At 54.6% G+C, this 8278-nt stretch overlaps 1 protein-coding gene and 1 long non-coding RNA gene across 2 annotated transcripts in view; one reads left to right on the forward strand and one right to left on the reverse strand.

Moving 5' to 3' along the window:
* CHCHD10 (coiled-coil-helix-coiled-coil-helix domain containing 10) overlaps positions 1-8278 on the reverse strand; it is a 123308-nt gene that overhangs the window by 2756 nt on the left and 112274 nt on the right. The gene's annotated exons all lie outside the window — the stretch shown is intronic.
* Positions 932-3321, forward strand: LOC135188702 (uncharacterized). The gene is made up of 4 exons (XR_010307791.1): positions 932-1738; positions 1831-1930; positions 2738-2921; positions 3042-3321. It is a non-coding gene; the product is annotated as an uncharacterized LOC135188702 (long non-coding RNA).

Consider the following 8278-nt stretch of genomic DNA (forward strand, 5'->3'; position numbering starts at 1 on the left):
CACGACGCCAGCTTTACCTTCGAACCCGTTTCCTGACAGTCCTCTCCTCCCTGGCACCCCAGCTGGTCTCTGGGGTTTCTGTGGGTCCCTGTCTGCTCAGTGTTTCCCCAGGGTGGGCCTGACTGCCTGCTCCATGTTCTTTGTGCCCTGTCCACTGAAAGAAATAGCCAAAAGTGAAAAGGATCCAGAAGTTGTCCAGGAAAACAAAACAAACCCCAGCAAAATCCCTGCTATGTTATGTCTCCAGGGCTGTGTTCATACATTCAGCAAGCTATGAAAACCAGCTCTTTGGGCTGGTTCATTGACTGGCAGGAATTAGGGAGCTAAGGCACTGCGGGGTTGGCAATTAGCTGCTGTGTGTTTTTGTAGAATCAGATTTCCAGCACGAGGGAAAGAGAAAAGCATTTGTAAAGCAAACCACCCCCGTGGCACAGGGAGGAGAGCTGCAGCTCCGGCTCTTCTGAGGAGAGGGCTTGTGCTTCACACAGACACAGCCGTGGGCTCCTCTGCTGAGAGGTAACAGCCCCAAATCCTGCCCCCAGCAGTGCCAGGGAACTCTCTGACCCCAGGAAGTGCTGCTGTGCAGTTCTGCTTTCAGTTGGAACAGCAGCAGTTCGCATTCAGCTTTTGCCTGTTGTTTGCTCGCTAATGGGAGAGGAGGGCAAGCAGTTGTAAGCCCAGAGGAATGTAACTGAAAAGCACCTGCAGTTCTCCCAGCCACACATCCTCAGGGAATGGGGCTCCCTCCTCAGTGCAGTCCCCTCCTGCCCAGCCACAAGCACTTGCTGGGAAACAGGGGTCTTAAAGACATGAGGAAGGAAGGCAGGAGGAACGAAAAGAGTGACCTCAGGGAGCCCCTCCGCCAGAGAAATCCCCCGGGGTAAGAGTCCAGCTCTCTGCCATCAGCATGTGGGGCAGGGGCTACCACACCACGGGCTCCTCTGCCCCCCTCGGGTGTCCCCAGTCACAGGAAGGGGACAGGAGAGGGAAGGAGAGGAGGGATTTGCAGGGGGCACAAGGAATGCCAGCCCTCCAGCCATGAGGGGGGAGGTTCATTAGTTCCACTGCAGCACAGCCGGCCGCAGGAGCCCGGGTTTCCAGCCGAGCACGTCCCTCTAAGCTGCGTCTGGGGGACCCTTTGATTGGGATAATGAGACAGAAAGTGTCTCTGTGCTATGGGGGGCCGGGTATGTGCCGAGGAGCACAGCTACCCCGCGTTTACTAATGAGATAATTTATTGTGGCTGTCTGAGAGGCTGAATGTACACAACTCCACCCGCACGCTCACCACCCACTCCAAGCCCTCTGCTCCCAGCTGGAGACTCAGCACTGGAGCTGGAAATACGCTGTGAGATCTCCCTGTACCATCCTTCTCTCAGGACACCTGGGCAGCGGGGCCCCGTTTGCATCTGAGTATCCCCCCAACAGTTTTCACTGCTTCCCTGCCCAAGCTGCCTAATCCCTCTGTTTTTCAGCCTAATTTTGATCTTTGATTCCATCAAGTAGCTTTGTTCCTGCCTCTCTCTCTCTTTCCCTGCTCCCGAAGATCCCTCCTTACATAGCTCAAGTGTTAGGGCTTGCCTGCACTTGAAGGTTAACTGGATTAAGAGACATATAAATCTGCAAGACAGTAACTAATTTCTGGATGGTTTTGGAAAGCTTTAGTGAGAAGCAATCATTTCTGAGCAGCTCAGTGACTGCCTGGTCTGTGAATTCCCTCCTGGCAGCAGCAGGATCAGGTAGGACAAGGTTTGGAAGAAGCAAAAGGGTTATTTTTCCCAACTGCTTTCTGCCCACTGCTCTAAAAGCAGATAATCATCTCCCTCTTCAGAGTCTGCCTCACTTAAATCCTCGCCGTCACGGCTGAAATGTGCCTACAAAGAGATCCAGGAATTCCCCCCGCGTTTGGATCACAAAGGGTTATTTCGCAGGTAAGGAACGCAGGACCTGGCCTCCCTGCGTCTCCATCGGGTGACAGAGCGGTTCTGTCTTTAGCAGTGCAGTGCCACAGGGGCATTTCCTTAGGGGAACGGTGCCACCCACCTGTGGCACGTTTCCACGGGAGCCTGCTCCACGCAGCCGCACCGCGCTGCATCCCGGCCCGACCCTGCCACCGGCCACCGGCAGGGAGCCGTCTGGAGACGCTGGTGGAACCTCCTGAGCTGCAGGTTCGCACTTGGAGAACCCTAATTACTGCGTGCAGGGGCAGATCCGGGCAGTGCTCTGGGTGTACCTGAATTTGAGTTATTTAGGTTAACAGCAAATTGCATGGGGTGGGTGCTCGGGGATCTGGGCAGCCTATTCAAAGCAGAAGAAAGCCTCTGATGAATTAGCCAATATTTTTGTTTGTGGACAATGTCCTCTCCCCCCCCCAAAAAAAAAAAAAAAAAAAAAAAAAGAAAGAAAACCTCCTTACCAGTGTGTTTGCTACTCAAAATTACTCCATGAGTCACTTCTGACTGACTGTCTTGCAGCCAGTGGGTTTCTTCTGTCCTGCTCTTGTTTTCCTCTTTGAGCTCTTGCTTAGGCCTCTTTCTGCTTGTGCCTGGTGGCTGATCTCAGTCTTCCCCAGGGAGCTTTCAGGTCAGATGTAGATATGCAAGCACTACTTTGTTATCCTATAAAGGGATTTGGTGTTGGTTTGTTTTGGAAAGGCTTTTTTGAGTGTGTTTTGTTGTTGTTGTTGATGATGTTTCTTTTTTGTTTGTTTGGGTGTTGTTTATATTTTTTGCAAGCAGGAGTTGCAACTAAAAACAAAAATTCAAATTGCCACCACTGAAAGGAATTCACCACTGAAAGGAATTCACCACTGAAAGGAATTCACCACTGAAAGGAATTCACTAGAAGGACTTCACAGCATTCCCACAGCCCTGCCTCCCTGCCGTCCCCCCAAGAGAGAAGAACAAAGCAGTAGTGTCACAGGTAGGTGACAGCAATGGCAGTGCCATGCAGCCTGGCACACAGCCCTGTCTCCCGCTGGATGCCACAGGCTTTCAGCACACCTGCCCCACACAGACCTCTTGCTGTCTGCATCCTTCCTAGCCAAAATGCAGAGATGAAGTCACTGTGCTGCGAGAGGCAGAGATGAGGAGAGGGAGGAAGGGAAAAGTGCGGCGCCTGGCTGGAGGAGCTGCAGATGGCGAGGGCTGGCTGCAAGGGGAGGAGGCAGCACTGCAGCCCCAGTTCAGCTTTCAAGTCTGGTGCTCCCAGGATCTACATGCCATGTCTTGGATGTGGTTTGCCCCCGGGGCGATCTCAACAGCTGTGAAGTTTCAGCAGATGAACAATGTAGTTTTCAATAAATTTCACAGAGCAAATGAAAGGATTTTAACTCGTTCATGCTGCCTCGCGTTGGGTCTGAAGGCTTTTCCAGACCCCAATCCATTCACATCATCAGTGTTTCCTGTTGGAACCCCCGGGCCTGGCTGCTGGAGCACACCTGAGCTAGACTGCTCTGCTCTGGCTTTTCAGAGGTCTCTTCCCCATCAGAAGAGCCTTCTCTAGGCCATGCCCACGGGTCCCGGGAGGCGCAGGTACATCTCTGCATTTACCTGTGCCGCTGAAACCTGAGCGATGAGACAGTGTCCTTTGCTGCCTCTCCTCTGGCTGGGACCTGCCAGGCAGCTGCAGGGAATGCTAAGCAGCAGCTCACACCCCTTGCAGGAGATCGGAGCGCTGAGTGAGCCCTGGGGGGATCTCACACCTTTACAGGCTCCCTGTTTACCTGCTGCCCTGCACCTGGGGCTTAGCAATTCCTCCTCACACAAACGTCTTCCCAGAGGTCATTTCCTTCCACTCTTGCACTCCTTCTCCCTGGCTGGTCTGATCCCCTCTCTCTGTTGCAGACACACGGCAAACATCTCTAGGGGAGAGCTGCACTCTGTGGTTCCCCTAGCACAGCTCCAGGGGAGATGCTGACAGCCTCAAGGTGCCTGTAGTAAAACAGCTCATAAGCAAATAGAGAAGCCAGCATAGAGGCTGGGTGTAAGGCAGAGGCATCTCTGACCTTCCAGGAGGCTGTTAGCACCAGCACAGGAACAACTACTGCTTTGAACTAGAAAAATACAGTAACTACCTGCCCCTATCTCCCCCTTCCCAGGCAAAGATGTAGCCCATGGAGCAGCCAGAGACATCTTGTGTGGTTTTGCAGCCTCTACACAAACAGTTTCACAGCCACCTGGGATTCAGAGTCCTCTGTTTCAGCTCTCCAAAACATCTTATAACTTTTAATCACCACTGCTCTCCCTGCCCTACTGAGGCTGTCCAGCCATGACCTTCCAACATCTCATCTGGGAGCTAAATACCAGAGCACATCTTTTCTTTCCTCTGTAGAAGAAGCCAGTGGTTAAATAACCCTGGTTAATAACCCAGCACCTGGCAGCCAGTGTATTGAATCACCATTTGTTAGTGGCAATGCAGCACAGGACACAGATGTCCTTCCGCACGACATCTGGGGTGGCATGAGCTTGGAGCTGCAGGGCACTGCATCACTGCTGCCTGATCTCCAAGTCATGAGAACTTTGCATCCCAGTGGGAGCCAAGAACGCACTCACATTAACCAAAGCCCACACCTCCATCACCTCTCTTCCTTGCTTTCTCTCTCCTGACATTCTTCCCTCCTGGCTCACATCCTTACTGCTTTCACTCAGCTTCGTTCAGCCAGAGCCCACAGCACTGCTGGGCAGATGCCCTGCAGGTGCCTGTTTCTGCTCACCCAGCTGCTTCCCTGCCGTGAGCAGGGCCGTGCCCAGTGCAGGGAGCACTCTCCTTGCTGCTGCTGGCCTGGCTTGCCAAGCTGGCCTGCACATCCTGAGGATGGACACCTTTCTTCCACTCACCACGCAAACAGCACCGAAGGGTGATGCCAGAGCACCGTGGAGAGGCAAGAGGGCCCCAGCAGTGAGGCTGAGCCCGGAGTGGTACCTGTTCAAGAGAGGTGAGTTCAGTGCATTTGCTGGGGAGAGGAAGGGGAGATGGAGGGGAGAGGAAGGGTTTGGCTGCTCTGAGCAGAAACGTGCGTGAAGAAAAGCCTCGACCCACGCCCTGAATTCCACAGCTCGGCTCCGGGGACAGGGGGAGGGAGGGAGGACAGGATGGGACATTTCCAGCAGAACTGCGACTTGTTTGTAACAGCCTCATCTCCCCAGCCCCTCAGCCTCCTCCCCCATCGCCCCCACGGCTCACGCAATCCCCCTTAGGCTAGAGGCAATCACATCCCAGGAGACATTCCAGTCCCAGCCCCTCTTAGGAGGGAATCGGAGGCAGCCAAGGGTGGGGGGCGTTTCACCGGCAGGTTTCATTTGCGGGGAGCTGGCTGGTTGAGAGCGCTGCAAGACAGCACTAGCAGCCTCCTTATCAGGCACCGAGCAGCCGCAGGGTCTCTGCTCGGCTCTGGAGCTCTCCCTTCTGCTTTCCCGGCTGCGTCTCGGTCATTTCTGCCTTATTTGCTGGCTGGAAACTCTTCACCCGGGCTCTGCTGAGCGCTGGGTGCAGGGCTGGGCACAGAGAGCCTGGGCAGGGAGTCTCACCCTTTTGTTCGGGTGATGAACACAACCTGGCGACGTGCAGCCGGACCCAGGCTGCCGCAGGGGCTCGGCCCGCGGTCGGCATCCTGCCCTCCGCACCAGCAGGGCCTCAACCGGCAGCTCCTCGCAGCCGTCACACTCCGCACCAGTCGCGGCTGACACCTCCCGCCAGGAATGGGAGCTGGCTCCCCAGCGTCTGGCTCCTCAGGTGAATTGTGGTGTGCCCTGAGCCCACGCCAGGAAAATGCCAGCAGACGAAACTCCATCTCAGGCCAAGAGACACGAAGATGGATGTGTTTTCCTCGCCTGGCTTATCTCTCGGGCAGCGCTCCTCGGCGGAGCCCGGCACTGTTTGTGTGCGCTCGGCTGCTGGCACGGCGGCAGGAGATGGTTAAAAAACAAACACTGCGGGTACCGCTGCCGGGGCTGCAGCCTGCCCCTGCCCTGACGAGGCCACAGAGCAGCAGGGATCTGCTTCCCGGGAGCCGAATCCCAAGGCTCGCTGCTGCAGCTGCTGCTGCCGCGGGGTTGCAGGGGAACGAGGTGGAGGAAGAGCTGCAGGGGAACGAGAGGAGGAAGAGCTGCAGGGGAACAAGAGGAGGAAGAGCTGCAGGGGAACGAGAGGAGGAAGAGCCGCAGGGGAACAAGAGGAGGAAGAGCTGCAGGGGAACGAGAGGAGGAAGAGCTGCAGGGGAACGAGAGGAGGAAGAGCTGCAGGGGAACGAGAGGAGGAAGAGCTGCAGGGGAACGAGAGGAGGAAGAGCCGCAGGGGAACAAGAGGAGGAAGAGCTGCAGGGGAACGAGAGGAGGAAGAGCTGCAGGGGAACAAGAGGAGGAAGAGCTGCAGGGGAACAAGAGGAGGAAGAGCCGCAGGGGAACAAGAGGAGGAAGAGCTGCAGGCCCCCGCAGCTGCTCTGGCACCCCATGAGCTGCAGTGTGAGCTACACGGGGGACGGAGCTGTGGCTGCCTTAGCTGCCCTCCCAGGGACCCACTCTTGCCCTAGGCCCTGTGCAGGTGCAGTGCAAGCGGAGGGGCAGGACAATCCTGCCATCATCTTGCCTGTTCCTAGGTTGGAGGAGGCAGGAGTGACAGCCTAGCAGCCCTGCAGGTAGTTGTGAATTCAGCCCGGGGGCTCCTCACTGCTGGCACCCCTTGGTTTCACAGGGACAACACACCAGGCAGACCCCCACCTCACAGACCCTACACTGCTGGGTCCAACCCAGAATTAAGGTCAATGAAGGTTTTGGGGGTTTAAAAGGCAAAAGCAAGTAAATGCAACATAAGCAGCACTGGACCAAATAAACCCCTGGGATCTCATAGTGGGACTGTTGCATTGGCCTGGTTAGGCTGAAGCCTATGAAAAAGCCAAAATGTTTCATTTTAGCCATTTCAGGGTGGACTGTTTGGATGCAGGAGAGTTCTGCATAACGTCAGCAATTTCAATTTGAAAGAGTTTCAAAAGCTAGAAGGGGGCTGAAGCAAAGGATTTTGCTGACCAACAGACATTTTTATGTATTACTTTATGTGTTACTTCATCTTCCCACTTGTGAGTCCAAGCCAAAAGGCCAAATTTGCCCTGACTCCACATCCTCCTCTTGCCTCTCTGCATGCCTGTGCTGCTGAGGAAGAGAACCAGGTAATTCAAGGCCTGTTCAAGCAGTGCTCTTGATCCCTGTTATTTCCAAAGGCAGGTCACTCTGTGTGACCCCCAGCCTTGTCTGCATCTATCACCACCTGTACAAACACCTACTTTAGCTACCCAGGAGAAAACAAGATGCCAGGGCCAAAGAAAAAGGGAATCCCCAAAGCAAGAGGGTAAGAACAGAGACTTGCCTGATGGGGGTGTGCTCCTGTTTGTCTCCCACTGAGCAGTGATGCTGGAGACATCAATCCATGAGGCCATCACCTACCAAGAGAAGAGGAAAGACATTGGAGGAGACAAATCAAAGGGAAAATCTCTGTCCTGGAGATTTGCCTCCTGGACACTCTTCCAGCTGCTCAGGGAAATGCCCTGGAGGTGTAAAGCTCCAAGATGGCTTTTCAGAGAACCTAAAATCAGGTCCTCAGCCACACAGAATACATCTGCGAAAGTCACACCAGGGAGGTGGCAGGAAACAAAGGACTTTGCATAGACAGGTTTAATCCATTTAAATTCACTTTCTCACTCCCTTCTCTTTACCCTTTAGCTCTCATCAGAGACCTTTTCCCCCCGTCTTCTCTCAACCCCAGTTGTCCTACAGCAGTTTCACACCCGTGGCCCATGGGTTGAAAGAGTTAATCTACATCCTTGCTGCTCACAACAGAGCAGAATCAGACCCGGCCTTCCCTTCCTCCCTCTTGCACTTGTCTCTTTCCAGCAAACACTTGCTGGGGATGGGGCTGCTGAGAGATGCAAGTGATGGTGATTCCTGTGGAGATGCTGCTGCTTCACCTGCCCAGTTCACAAGGTCTTTACTTGCTGGAAAAGCTTAGGGGTGTGGGAGGAGAGCTAATGCTTGTGGCCAGAAGGACCTGGAACACCCATGGCATCTCTGCTGCTTGCTAGGACTGGGGCAGAGGTGGAGCAAGGAGTGCCACATGTGGGGATGCTGTACCAGCCACATCAGCCACCAGCGGGACCTCCTGAACACAAAGGCTTCCACTGGGCTCCTGCAGACATCATAAGATGCCTGAACCCCAAATTTGGCTCCAGCCTGGCAGGAGGTGCAGGAAAGCAAGCAGACAGGGCCTGCACTGAGAGATGTCATACTGTC

The sequence above is a fragment of the Pogoniulus pusillus genome, chromosome 30, assembly GCF_015220805.1.
Source record: "Pogoniulus pusillus isolate bPogPus1 chromosome 30, bPogPus1.pri, whole genome shotgun sequence".
Lineage (NCBI taxonomy): Eukaryota > Metazoa > Chordata > Aves > Piciformes > Lybiidae > Pogoniulus > Pogoniulus pusillus.